The sequence below is a fragment of the Salvelinus fontinalis genome, chromosome 18 (assembly GCF_029448725.1).
Source record: "Salvelinus fontinalis isolate EN_2023a chromosome 18, ASM2944872v1, whole genome shotgun sequence".
NCBI classification, from domain to species: domain Eukaryota; kingdom Metazoa; phylum Chordata; class Actinopteri; order Salmoniformes; family Salmonidae; genus Salvelinus; species Salvelinus fontinalis.
In genome coordinates this window covers 18685530-18700844 of record NC_074682.1, presented here as the reverse complement: position 1 = coordinate 18700844, position 15315 = coordinate 18685530, and the positions used below count along the sequence as shown (strand labels likewise).

General features: G+C 42.7%; 1 protein-coding gene across 1 annotated transcript in view; it reads left to right on the top strand.

The window, feature by feature from the left end:
* LOC129815108 (S-adenosylmethionine mitochondrial carrier protein-like) overlaps positions 1-15315 on the top strand; it is an 83133-nt gene that overhangs the window by 19016 nt on the left and 48802 nt on the right. The gene's annotated exons all lie outside the window — the stretch shown is intronic.

Sequence of the window (15315 nt, the reverse complement as noted above, 5' to 3'; positions counted from 1 at the left end):
TGAGGTAATACGGTCGGCATTTGATTGTGAGGTACTCTAGGGCAGGTGAACAAAAGGAGTTTATCACAATCACACCATGAGTAGTTAATCATGAAACATGCACCTCCGCGTTTCTTCTGCCTGGAGAGTTCTTTATTTCTGTCAATATACTGGGAACCCAGCTGGCTGTATGGAAGGGGACTGTATATCCGGAGATATATACCTCTTCTCCTCCGATGCCGTTTTGGAGCAGCCTCTGGAATAAGTTCAGTTGACTTCTTGGGGTGTATGACCAAAGGATCCAGTTCTGGAAAATCATATTTCTAGTCGTAATTCTGGTGAGTTACCGCCGCTCTGACATCCCAAAGTTATTTTCGGCTGTATGTAATAACCCAAAAAGCGTTCTGTGCTAATAATGTAAGAAAAACACAACACAAAAATTGCAAAGCTGGAAGCAGAGCTGCCATAGTCTGTCGGCGCCATCTTCTAATCTTCCATCTAGCTCAGGTCCAGGGCTTACAGACTGACTCAAATAATAAAGCACAGTCACTACCAATACCATTACTATTGCAGAAACTACTAGTACTACTACTACTACTACTACTACCAGTAGTACTACCGTCACTACCACTACAACCTTTTTAATTACCATGAAAAACACTTAAAGTGTAGCAAGCACACCAGATTTTCTTCAGGATATTCAGGATATATATTATTTTCTAGTTTATTAATACATTCAAGTCAAATTATATTCCATGTGTGGGTGTATTCCTTCTGATTGCACGAGAGAACATTTTGAAAACAGTTATCTATGCCTTTACATATCTACTATTAATGTCCCTCTCGTTTTCCTCCCGGTGAGTCAATATCATTCAAGTTAATTTACTGAGATGTCCTTTTCACTATTATTCCTATGCTGATCTATCAGTCTTTGGTGAGAGGGTTACATGTGCTTGCTAAAAACCATGCACAACTGTTCATACTTATTCTTAGTCGCCTTTCCGCTGGACCATGTAGCGCCAAAACCGTAAAAGCTACCAACACCAAAACAACTTTAAAACTTCCAGACTGAGACTGGTCAGTGTGCTTGAAAAAACGTTGAAACTAATTATACTTTTCACACCGTAACTAGTCTTCAAGCTAGAAACACCATTCAAATTTTAAAACGTGCAGACCGGTCTGGAATAGGTTACCTGTATACACATTTTTTATATTTTTTATACTTTTTGAACTACCAGACGAGCTAACTAGACCCACTCCAATTTGCATACCGCCCCAACAGATCCACAGATGACGCAATCTCAATCGCACTCCACACTGCCCTTTCCCACCTGGACAAAAGGAACTCCTATGTGAGAGTGCTGTTCATTGACTACAGCTCAGCGTTCAACATCATAGTGCCCACAAAGCTCATCACTAAGCTACGGACCCTGGGACTAAATACCTCCATCTGCAACTGGATCTTGGACTTCCTGACGGGCCGCCCTCAGGTGGTAAGGGTAGGCAACAACACATCTGCCATGCTGATCCTCAACACTGGGTCCCCTCAGGTGTGTACTAAGTCTCCCCCTGTACTCCCTGTTCACCCACGACTGCATGGCCAAACACGACTGACACCATCATTAAGTTTGCTGACGATGCAACATTGGTAGGCCTGATCACCGACAAAGATGAGATAGCCTATAGGGAGGAGGTCAGAGAACTGGCAGTGTGGTGCCAGAACAACAACCTCTCCCCCAATGTGAGCAAGACAAAGGAGCTGATCATGGACTACAGGGAAAGGCAGGCTGAACAGGCCCCCATTAACATCAATGGGGCTGTAGTGGAGCGGGTCGAGTTTCAAGTTCCTTGGTGTCCAATGAACTATCGTGGTCCAAACACACCAAGACAGTCGTAAAGAGGGCACGACAAAACCTTTTCCCCCTCAGGAGACTGAAAAGATTTGGCATTGGTCCCCAGATCCTCAAAAAGTTCTCAAAAAGCAACTGCTCGGCATCTGACTGGAAGGCGCTACAGTGGGTAGTGCGTAAGCCCAGTACATGTACTGGGGCCAAGCTTCCTGCAATCCAGGACCTATATAATAGGCGGTGTCAGAGGAAAGCCCATAATATTGTCAGAGTCTCCAGTCACCCAAGTCATAGACTGTTTCCTCTGCTACCGCACGGCAAGTGGTACCGGAGCGGCAAATCTAGGACCAAAGGCTCCTTAACAGCTTCTACCCCCAAGCCATAAGACTGCTGAACAATGAATCAAATGGCCACCGCACTATTACATTCAACCCCCCTCCCCTCTATTTGTTTTGTACTTTGGTGCTACTCGCTGTTTATTATCTATGCATAGTCATGTCACCCCTGCCTACATGTACAAATTACCCCAACTAACCTGTACCCCCGCTCACTGACTTGGTACCGGTAACCCCTGTGTATAGCCTCGTTATAGTTATTTTAATTTTTTTTTTATTCCCTGTTTTCTCCACAATTTCGTGGCATCCAATTGTTAGTTACAGTCTTGCCTCATCGCTGCAACTCCCGAGCGGACTCGGGAGAGGCGAATGTCGAGAGCCGTGCGTCCTCCGAAACACAACCCAACAAAGCCAGCCACATCGGTTCTTGACACAATTCCCACTTAACCCAGAAGCCAGCCACATTGTACACCTGGCGACCGTGTCAGCGTGCACTGTGCCCGGCCCGCCATAGGAGTCGCTAGTGTGCAATGGGACAAGGACATCCCTGCTGGCTAAACCCGCCCCTAACCCGGACGACGCTGGGCCAATTGTGCACCGCCCCATGGGTCTCTCGGTCACAGTGACAGAGCCTGGACTCTAACCCAGAATCTCTAGTGCATTAGACCTCTGCGCCACTCGGGAGGCCCCTGCTAATGTTATGTTATTGTGTTACTTTTTACAATTTTAATTTTTTACTATTATTATTTTTGTAAATATTTTCTTAACTCTTTTTGAACTACACTGTTGGTTAAGGGCTTGTAAGTAAGCATTTCACGGTAATGTCACGATCGTCGTATTGTGGAAGAGAGGAGGACCAAGGCGCAGCGTGATAACAATACATCTTCCTTTTATTGAAGACGAAAATGAAACGAAGAACACTGACAAACTATACAAAACAATAAACCGACGAACGTAAAGCTATACAAACAATAAGTGCAGACACAGGCAACTTAGACATAGACAATCACCCACGAACTTCCTAATGAATATGGCTGCCTAAATATAGTTCCCAATCAGAGACAACGATAGACAGCTGTCTCTAATTGAGAACCAATCTAATCAACCATAGACATACATACACCTAGACTGAACACTGCCCCATAAACATACAAAAACACCTAGACAATAAAAAACACATACATCCCCCATGTCACACCCTGACCTAACTAAAATAATAAAGAAAACAAAGATAACTAAGGCCAGGGTGTGACAGGTAAGGTCTATACTTTTTGTATTCGGCGCATGTGACAAATAAAGTTTGATTTGATTTGTATCCTGTACACATTGTAAGACGTATAGTATGTGTGCTTTCTGGCCCACCCAGGCCCATCCCTCCGCTTTTTACCAAAACAGAGGTGGGGAACTGCTTTGTTATAGATTCAACTGTGGCTTGCCTCTTTAAAGCTACAAAACACCAAACCAACATTGATATGTACAGACCGACTTAACTTACATTGCTCACTAAAAGATTGTTACTATTTGTGCTTTTTGAACAATAACCGTTTTAAATGTGCATAAAAGCACCAACATCTTCTGTAGGAAATTACTACTACTAGTAAGTAAACCCTGGACCAGAGCTGGACCATAGCTTTAAAAAAATAAATATATATATAACTTTTATTTAACTACGCAAGTCAGTTAGGAACAAATTCTTATTTACAATGACGACTTACCAGAGCTAGTCAGACTACTACTAGCTAGCCACTAGCTATGTCCTGGACCAGAGATAGTTAGTGGAGACGAGAGCTAGACCAGAGCTAATGCCAGAGCTAGCTACTAGCTTCGCCCTGGACCTTAGCACTGGTCTTGCTCTTGTCCAGGGCGTAGCTCTTAGCTAGCTCACTCTGGCCTAGCTGTGATCTAGCTCTGGTCCAGCTCTGGTCCAGGGTGTAGCTAGTAAGCTCTTGTCTTGCTCTGGTCCAGGGCGTAGCTAGTAGCTAACTAGCTCTGATCTGCACAAGCTCTGGTTCAGCTCTGGTCCAGGGCATAGCTAGTAGCGAGCTAGTTCTGGTCTGCACTAGCTCTGGTCTAGCTCTGGTCCACACTTGACTTTGGGGGGGTGAATAGTTATGCACGCTGAAGATTTCCATTTTTTTGTCTTATTTCTTGTCTGTTTCACAATAACAAATATTTAGCATCTTCAAAGTGGTAGGCATGTTGTGTAAATCAAATGATACAAACCCCCAAAAATCCATTTTAATTCCAGGTTGTAATGCAACAAAATAGGAAAAATGCCAAGGGGATGAATACTTTTGCAAGGCACTGTAGATTGCTTCAACACAGCTTTTCGCTACCATTCATACTTCATAAACAAATTAATTGAAATCATGGAATTCTGAATTCAACATTTTAAACTGAAATCACTGCCACAGAATTTTCAGAATGTTCAAACTAAAACATTTTGGGAGCTTATATGGCTTATGATGCTATAATACGCGCTACCAAATCAAATCAATTTTATTTATATAGCCCTTCTTACATCAGCTGATGTCTCAAAGTGCTATACAGAAACCCAGCCTAAAACCCCAAACAGCAAGCAATGCAGGTGAAGAAGCACGGTGGCTTGGAAAAACTCCCTAGAAAGGCCAAAACCTAGGAAGAAACCTAGAGAGGAACCAGGCTATGAGGGGTGGCCAGTCCTCTTCTGGCGGACTGGCGGATGGAGATTATAACAGAACATGGCCAAGATGTTCAAATTTTCATAAATGACCAGCATGGTCAAATAATAATAATCACAGTAGTTGTCGAGGGTGCAGCAAGTCAGCATCTCAGGAGTAAATGTCAGTTGGCTTTTCATAGCCGATCATTAAGATTGTCTCTACCGCTCCTGCGGTCGCTAGAGAGTTGAAAACAGCAGTCCTGGCACAGGTAGCACATCCGGTGAACAGGTCAGGGTTCCATAGCCGCAGGCAGAACAGTTGAAACTGGAGCAGCAGCACGGCCAGGTGGACTGGGGACAGCAAGGAGTCATCATGCCAGGTAGTCCTGAGGCATGGTCCTAGGGCTCAGGTCCTCCGAGAGAGAGAAAGAAAGAGAGAATTAGAAAGAGCATACTTAAATTCACACAGGACACCGGATAAGACAGGAGAAGTACTCCAGATATAACAAACTGACCCTAGCCCCCCGACACATAAACTACTGCAGCATACATACTGGAGGCTATTATTCTAGCCCACTAACTCACTATAATAACTCCACACCTTCAATTCACCCACAAATAGGTCACTATGGGCTCTATTTTAACAAACCTAACACAATGTTAAATCTAAGCCAGGCGGTAGCAGCCAGGCGGTAGTTCAATGGTGTGTCAGAAATATTTTTGCTATTTTCACTATCACAGTTATTGGCGCATGCCCTGGTGCGAAAGGGCTGGGTTTTGATGAATAAACAAGTACAAGTTATGTGTGTCGAGGCTTGGCCCCTGACTGACCAATCAGAACGTTCTCCATGGTTGCTTCAGTTTGTGTATTTACGGTCTTTTATCTATTGCCTTGGAATCAATTCCAATTCCAATGTTAGTAAACTATAGTTTTCTAAATGGATTACAGAAACAAATAACAAAATGTAGACCTATCATTGCTACATATGCTAACTTAAACCCATTTGTGTCCACATTGTTCTAAGTAGTTGCATGGCTTCAATAGCATTTACACTGATATATGGGCTAGGCCTCCTGTAAATTACATTATGGCTGAGCATGGACATGTCAAACATGGTCAATAAGCAAGATTAAATTAATTATTGATAAGGCCTAAAAAGGAACAAATAATCTAATTCTAATCTAAACTGTCATGACTGTCCTGGGAGGATTAGGCTGAATAGGTCAGATCAGCTTTGCAATAATTAACTTCAACCAGACTCCCTCGCACCCGCGGGGGCGGGGGGGGGGGGTGGGGAGAGAAGGGAACTGGTGGGGGGTTGACAGCTCACACCCTGTTTTAAATCAAGGACAGAACATTCAGCTATCTCCCTCTCCTAATTCACCCAAGAAATGTGCCTTTGACATTTTCCCGCCAGAACTCTAACATACTGGAACAATAATTTTAACATAGAACGTGGAGAATGGGCAGAGGTGACCTAAAAGAACACTGCTGTCGGTTTGGTTGTTATTTTGTGATGTCATTTACTGTCAAATTTACTGTAAATACACTGTGTGTGTGTGTGTGAAGTGTCCCTCCGATGCGTTGTCCTTAAATATAAAAAATGATTAAAGTGTTTTTGTTAAGAGTGGGATGTGATATTATTTAAAAAACAAGAAAATGATGCCGTATGGTTTGCTTAATGTAAGGAATGTGAAATGATTTTTACTTTTGATACTTAATTATATTTTAGCAATTACATTTACTTACTTAAGTATATTTAAAACCAAATACTTCTATACTTTAACTAAAGTTGTATTTTACTGAGTGACTTTCACTTGTACTTGTGTAATTTTCTATTGAGGTATCTTTGCTTTTACTCAAGTATTAAAATTGGATACTTTTGCCACTGCTGGTTTTAAATAGGCTATGCCACACTTACAGGCACCATCATTTTCCCCCGTGGGCATATAATATTAAAACAACTTTGGAGAGTTTTACGCACATCCAATCTTTTCACAATAGCTGGACAAAGATCCAATATAAAGAGAAAGGGAGATTGTCCACTCACTGTTATATAATCGGAACCATTTTACAGATCAGATCACATTTACACATCGGCAGAAGTTGCATTGCAAGCGCGCCACGGACGTTGTTACCATAAAACCAGGAAGGTGAATCATTCTAATAACTTTGGCTGTAATCAAATTTAACGAAAAACAAGCAATCTGTTAAAAAATGTGATACAAAATAAATAATGTAACATGTAATAATATCATAAAATTTCCAGGATAAAAAAGACACGTTGTTGTTGAACCAGCTTTCGTTAAAGTAGGCCTAAGGGAGGACTTGGGTTTTGAACATATGAAACAGAAAACAAGCTATTTTTTACAAGTTACAGATAACTTCTATGTCTGAGTTTCACTGTTTTACTCCTCTCAAACTTGATATTTTAATAAAGCTTTGGAGCTCAGGAGCCAAACCCTTAATCGACAGTCTTGACTACTTCGCGATTGCATTGGGCAGACAAAAAAGATCCATAATTGAGAGAAGGGGAGGCTATGGGGAAAAAACAGAACATTTGATGTTTCTAAATGCGAAGTATACAAAAAGTACCCTAATCCCTAACCTTAACCCGTACTCCTACCCTAACCTTAACCCTAACCTTAACCCGAAAACCTAACCCTAACTCATAACCCTAAGCCTAAAACTAATTCTAACCTTACATTAATTCTAACATTATCCCTAAACCCCCTAGAAATAGCACCTTGTGGGGACTAACAAAGTGTCCCCAGTTGGTCAAAATGTTGTTTGTTTGTCTGGTCCCCACAAGTATAGTTAAACACGTCCACACACACACACACACACACACACACACACACACACACACACACACACACACACACACACACACACACACACACACACACACACACACACACACACACACACACACACACACACACACACACACACACACACACACACACACACACACACACACACAGAGTGACAGGTCATCAGGCCCCATCTCTGCCCATCTTCTGTGTCTCTCTCTACCTGCAGTGTGTGAATACAAATCAGCCCCGCCTCGTCACCACAAATGAAAACACCAGAATACCATTATGTTCTCCCCCCCTTATCCACATTACCTTAACCTTCCTTTACTCCTGTCTGGTGTCAGGCAGGCACAGATGCCAGTTTCTTGCATTTTCTCTCTCTCTCTTTCACTCTCTCTTTTGCTGTCTCTTTTGCTGTCTCTTTCTTTTGCTCTTTGGCTCTCTCCTCCTCCCTCCCTCCTGCTTACTGATTCTCTGTGAGCAGCTGGCCGCAAGTATGGCCTGACCACGGGACCTTTCACAAACGCCAGAAATTAGGTGTCATTTGGTCCCAGTCAAACCCCAGGGGACTCAATTTTTGTGCTCAGGTTGAAACATTTTGGACCAGAGGCTCTGCACAGGTGTAAAGCAATGATGAGCCTCTAACCTCACAATGTGAATAATATTCTCTCTGTGAAAACTATGCTTCATTTGACACAATCAGAATTCAATCACGATTTGCCAAAGAAGATTGTTCTGTAGTTGAAGTTTTGCGATCCACATCATCATGAGTGGCCATGTTTCCCTGGGTTTGTTCCGAATTACCACAAACACACTAGACACTAGGCCTTCTAGCAACCTTTGTATCAGAAGAAAGTAGGAAGCAAAGAAAGAAAAAGTCAAAGACAGAAAGGAGGAAGAGAGGATGTGAGAGGGGGAGAGGAGAAGCTCCAGGGCCATTGTTTTAGTGACTGCAGCGTGACTGTCCTTCCCATAAAGAATGGTGGAGCTGATGGTGTCTGTCAGGGACTAGCAGGTTGTTATCCAGCCATTATATCAGATTTATCTTCATTCCTATTCGCCAGACACATGCCCTGAAAGCTCATTTGTCAAGCGGAGGGAGCGGCTTACTTGCATTTATAAACCCTGTCTCCTGGAGGATGTACTGGAAAATACAGTGTGACATGCAAGGGGGCTGGGACGGGGTGATACTGGCATCTGGCTGCGATTTAACTTGGCACGGCCTGGAATAATCCATGCATCGCCTCCCAAAAGAGAAGAGGCGGGAGCCTGTGATTTATTGGGCGTCTTTAACTGCAACTTTGTATTGCATTGCCCTCATCTCTCCCTCCTCTTCCTCACCCTCCCTCCTCACCTCGCCTCACCTAGCATCAAATGGAGTTGTGCTTCAAATTGGACGTATGATCAAAATGCGAGGTGTCAGAAGGAGATTGGCTCAGCCATATGTAATATGACTACCCAGCCTATGCCTGTTTGTCGTCCTGTGTAGAAATTGCCCAGTGCCGTCTCTTACTGATGTGTTTCTGCAGGACTGCTCCCAGGAGGCAGGAGCCCCCTCACAGGTTCAAAAGAAAACAGATCTGCAGAATTTCAGAGCCGAGATGTAGTTATCTATGCAGGCACAGGTATTACTACACATAGGAGATGGGCTAAGCTGGATATTCTGATAGATTTCTGACTTCCTGTGGGAAGCACTGTTGGGCGGCTGAGGTGATCAGGGAATGTTCCCTGATGCTCCGGAATGTTCTTTTGGTTGTTTTCCTGATTCTAAAATAACTTCAGGGGAGAAATATTGTGTGGATTGCCAGTGATGGTCTGACGAAAATTAGACTGAAATATGTGTTTGGGGATGGCTAAACTGAGAGTATGGAAGAAGATACGTTGCCCTTTATGGACTACTAAATTACAGTGCCTTCAGAAAGTGTTCACACCCCTTGACTTTTTGTACATTGGTTGTGTTACAGCCTGAATAAAACATCTATTACATTGAAATGTTGTGTCACTGGTCTACACACAATACCCCATGATGTCAAAGTGGAAATATGTTTTTTGACATTTCTACAAATTAATAAAAAATGAGAAGCTGAAAAGTCTTGAGTCAATAGGTATTCAACCCCTTTGTTATGACAAGCCTAAATAAGTTCAGGAAAAAAATGTGCTTAATTAACTTCTTTGGCCTGCAAGCCCGAAGCCGGGCACAATATGACAACAGCCACTTCAAGTGCAGGGCGGGAAATTCAAAATATATTTTTTAGAAATATTTAACTTTCACACATTAACAAGTCCAATACAGCACATGAAAGATAAACATCTTGTGAATCCAGCAAACATGTCCGATTTTTAAAATGTTTTACAGCGAAAACACCACATATATTTATGTTAGCTCACCACCAAATACAAAAAAGGACAGACATTTTTCACAGCACAGGTAGCATGCACAAAGCCAACCTAACTAACCAAGAACCAACCAAACTAACCAAGAAACAACTTCATCAGATGACAGTCTTATAACATGTTATACAATAAATCTATGTTTTGTTCGAAAAATGTGCATATTTGAGGTATAAATCAGTTTTACATTGCAGCTACCATCACAGCTACCGTCACAAATAGGACCGAAGCAACCAGAGTAATTACAGACACCAACGTCAAATACCTAAATACTCATCATAAAACATTTCAGAAAAATCGATGGTGTACAGCAAATTAAAGACAAACATCTTGTGAATCCAGACAATATTTCCGATTTTTTAAGTGTTTTACAGCGAAAACACAATATAGCATTATATTAGCTTACTACAATAGCCTACCACACTACCGCATTCATTCATCAAGGCACGTTAGCGATAGCAATAGGCACGTTAGCGATAGCGAATAAACCAGCAAAAGATATATAATTTTTGACTAACTTTGATAAGCTTCATCAGATGACAGTCCTATAACATCAGGTTATACATACACTTATGTTTTGTTCGAAAATGTGCATATTTAGAGCTGAAATCAGTGTTTATACATTGTGCTAACGTAGCATATTTTTCCCAGAATGTGCGGATATTTTTATGACACTCAACTATTCTGACCAAATAACTATACATAAACGTTACTAAAAAATACATGCTGTATAGGAAATGATAGATACACTAGTTCTTAATGCAATCGCTGTGTTAGAATTCTAAAAATAACTTCATTACGACATCCAGCTTAGTTATAGCGAGAGAGTGCCCAAACTCTGGGCGCAAACTACTAGTACAACATGTTCGACAGATATATGAAATAGCATCATAAAATGGGTCCTACTTTTGACGATCTTCCATCAGAATGTTGTACAAGGGGTCCTTTGTCCAGAACAATCATTGTTTGGATTTAGAATATCCTCTTCTCCAGTCAATTAGCACGGAAAGCTAGCAAAGTGGCGCGAAGCTCTCCTTCCTGAACAAAGGCACACAACGCAACACGCCTAACGTCCCGAAAAAATGTCAATAATCGAATAAAACTATATTGAAAAAACATACATTACGATGATATTGTCACATGTATCAAATAAAATCAAAGCCGGAGATATTAGTCGTCTATAACGACAGCTTATCAGAAGGCAATACCAGGTCCCTTCTCGCACTCTCCAGAAAACAGGAAACTGGTGACACGTCATACAAAGAGCTTTTATTCGACCCCAGATCAAGTTATACACTCCATTTCTTCTCTCACTGCCTGTCGACATCTAGTGGAAGACGTATGAAGTGCATGTATACTGATATATATCAAGGACATTTATAGGCAGGCCCTAGAACAGTGCATCGATTTCAGATTTTCCACTTCCTGTCAGGAAGTTTGGTGCAAAATGAGTTCTGTTTTACTCACAGATACAATTCAAACGGTTTTAGAAACTAGAGAGTGTTTTCTATCCAATAGTAATAATAATATGCATATTGTACGAGCAAGAATTGAGTACGAGGCCGTTTGAAATGGGCACCTTTTATCCAGGCTACTCAATATGCCCCAACTGCCCAAAGAGGTTAACAAGTCACATAAAAAGTTGCATGGACTCACTCTGTGTGCAATAATAGTGTTTAACATGATTTTTGAATTACTGCCTCATCTTTGTACCCCACAAAATAAATGTATCTATAATGTCCCTCAGTCAAGCAGTGAATTTCAAACACAGATTCAACCACAAAGACCAGGGAGGTTTTCCAATGCCTCGCACAGAAGGGCACCTATTGGTAGATGGGTAAAAAAAAAAGCAGACATTAAATATTTTTTGGAGCAGGGTGAAGTAATTAATTACACTTTAGATGGTGTATCAATTCACCCAGTCACTACACAGATACAGGCGTCCTTCCTAACTCAGTTGCAGGAGAGGAAGGAAACCACTTAGGGATTTCACCATGAGGCCAATGGTGACTTTAAAGCAGCTGTGTGATTGGAGAAAACTAAGGATGGATCAACAGTATTGTAGTTACTCCACAATACTAACCTAATTGTCAGAGTGAAAAGAAGGAAGCCTGTACAGAATACAAATATTCCAAAACATGCATCCTGTTTGCAATAAGGCACTAAAGTAAAACTGCTAAAAAAATTGCCAAAGAAAGCTTTATGTTTGGGGCAAATCCAACACAACACGTCACTTGGTACCACGCTTCATATTTTAAAGTAAGGTGGTGCTACATCATGTTATGGGTATGTTTGTCATCAACAAGGACTAGGGAGTCTTTTAGGATAAAAAGAAACGGAATAGAGTTAAGCACAGGCAAAATCCTAGAGGAAAACCTGGTTCAGAGACAAATTCACTTTTCAGCAGGACAATAACCTAAAACACAAGGCCAAATATACATTGGAGTTACTTACCAAGACAACATTGAATGTTCCTGAGTGGCCTAGTTAGAGTTTTGACTTAATTTGGCTTGGGCATATATGGCAAGACTGAAAATGGCTGTCTGGCAATGATCAACAACCAACTTGACAGCTTGAAGAATTGAATAAATAATGCAAATATTGTACAATCCAGGTGTGCAAAGACTTACCCAGAAAGATGCACAGCTGAAACAGTGTCAAAGGTGATACTAACATGTATTGACTCAGGGTTTGAATACCTATCTAATCATTCATAGAAAAAAATATGTTCTTCAATGTTGACATAACAGAGTATTTTGTGAAGGTCACGGACAAATAAAATACAATTCAATCCATTTTATTCCCACTTTGTAAGACAACAAACTGTGGACAACTTCAAGGGGTGTGAACACTTTCTGAAAGCACTGTACTCATATATTTCACTGGCCAGATGGTCACTGTTATGGTGTGTTCTTTCTGCAAGATCCCTAGTGCTGCAAAATGTACCTTTTAGATGGGCCTGTTTAGTAATTCCATCTGTTTGTTATTTCATCCCACATCACATTAAGCCTGTCTCTCTGCTCACGCCTGAGGCTGCTCCATATGTGTTGACTCAGCCCTTTTGCTTTCTAGCCAGTTCTCTCTCTGTGAGGTTGAGGATTGTCTTTTAGAGGTGGCAATGCCAAAAATATTGAATTACAAATTAATCAAATAGTTCCTATCTGCTGTCTGGAGCCTTGCCCATTTCCATTGTCTAAACCCTCAGTTATTCTACCTGTTGCTCTTTGTGGCGTGTGTCAGTAATCTTGATTGGCCACAGGACAGTGGGCAGGGGATTAACTGGCCGTGAGCCGGGGAGATAGAGGAAGAGATGGGGGGATGGAGAGAGTTAACGAATGGAGTCCTGGATTGATTTGCCTGTGTGCTGATTGGTGCCGTGAAACTGTGTTAATGTCCCCTGTTCCTTCCGCAACCTTTTCCCTGTGATTGAGTGTGGGCTCTGTTATTGTTTGGCGGCGGAGTGGAAATGAAAGCAGTTGTCATTAGGATTTACAACAGCAGGCAGCCAGGCAGGCAGGCAGGCGGGCAGGCAGCCAGTAAGGCAGGGAGACAGTCAGGGAGGCCAGAGGAAACACAGGTTCCGATCACACGCTGACTCTTATTAAGGCCACACACTCCAAATTGCTTGTAAATAAAGATAAATGGTGCAGGGAATGTAAAAGATGCTGGCATTGGATTTATCATACAATTAGCCTACCAAGCCAGTCTGAGGGAGATGGGGAGTGAGGTGGGGAGGGGAACACATGTCTATCACATGCCCACACTCCTCCCTCTAAACATGAGGTAACAAGCCAGTCCTTAACAACCCAGTGGGTGACACCTAAATCTGCCTCGCCTGTCCCCCCCCCCCATCACTCATGGGTCTGGTCTCAGACAGTGCTTTCACAAAACCATCCTCTGAAATGGTCTGGTCAGTGCACTCGCCCTTTCCTCCTCTCCTCTCCCCACCTCTCCCCGTAGCAGTCCTTAAACTACTCCCAAATTAACAATGTCCCTAATTGATTTGGTATAATCGCTGTCTCATTCCGCAGCCTCCCGTGAGCTGATGTGAGAGAGTGCCCGCCACCATTCCCAGCCCCCGATTCAATTAAATCAGGAATTACTTGTCATAGCCACTTTTCTATCCATTTAGCAGCATAATTCTGATCCTTTGGAGAATTACGTAGGGGAAACATGACGTACAATGTATGATAAATGTTAACCCAGCCAAAGGGAGAGTAAATGAAATCTTGGAAATGGATCCTGTCAGGTTGGATAGCAGACAGATGGTGGCTGGTGCTCTATCTCACCACTGGGTGGCACTGTTGCACCATGCTATGGATGGAGGACAGAGAAACTACCCTCTGCGTACTGTCCAGGGCTCTCCAACTGTTCCTGGAGAGCTACCGTCCTGTAGGTTTTCACTCCAACTCTAAGCTAGCACACTTAATTCTAATAATTAGCTGGTGGATAAGTTGAACCAGGTTAGTTACAACTGGGGTTGGAGCGAAAACCTGCAGGAGGGTAGCTCTCCAGTAACAGGGTTGGAGACACCTACTGTAGACAAAGGCCACATTCACAAGTAGACACCTAGGTTGTTTCTGTGTAGCTAGGTTCTGGAACAAGGGTTTGTTGGTTTGTGTCTTGTTTGGCATAACATTTCAGAGTCATTATCCTTCTAACCTCGATCTAAGATTCAGATGAAGTGAAATAGTTAGTTCACCAGGACCTGTTAGAATGATATCATAACCAACTTCACCACATGCTGGTCTCGCATATTTGGGTGACCTTGAAAATCATCTTAGACAAGTTGGAAACTGCTGGTCTCAATTCGTTCCACAGGAACAGTAAAATGACTAGCTGTGCAACGAGATTTGTTCCCAGACAAACTGAATTCTCCATCTCTCAGACACCGGTGGTCACCCTCTCTCTACTCTCCATCCCCCATGTCTAGTCTATACATACATTACATGTAATGACCTGCTCTGGCAGAGGGGTGGAGTGGGGAGGTGGAATATAGAGCAGCAGTAAGTGTGTGTGTACTCACAGTCAGTGTGCCACGAAGAGGGCAGAAGACCAGGGATGTGTCCCAAGGTGCCCCTGTGCCCTATCCCAGGTAGAGCCTGCCCTATCCCAGGTAGAGCCTGCCCTATCCCATGTAGAGCCTGCCCTATCCCAGGTAGAGCCTGCCCTATCCCAGGTAGCGCCTGCCCTAGACCAGGTAGCGCCTGCCCTAGACCAGGTAGAGCCTGCCCTAGACCAGAGAGGGCTGACAGGGCTTAGAGTTGAGGATGTCCTACCAGCCTACCAGTTATCTCCAGGG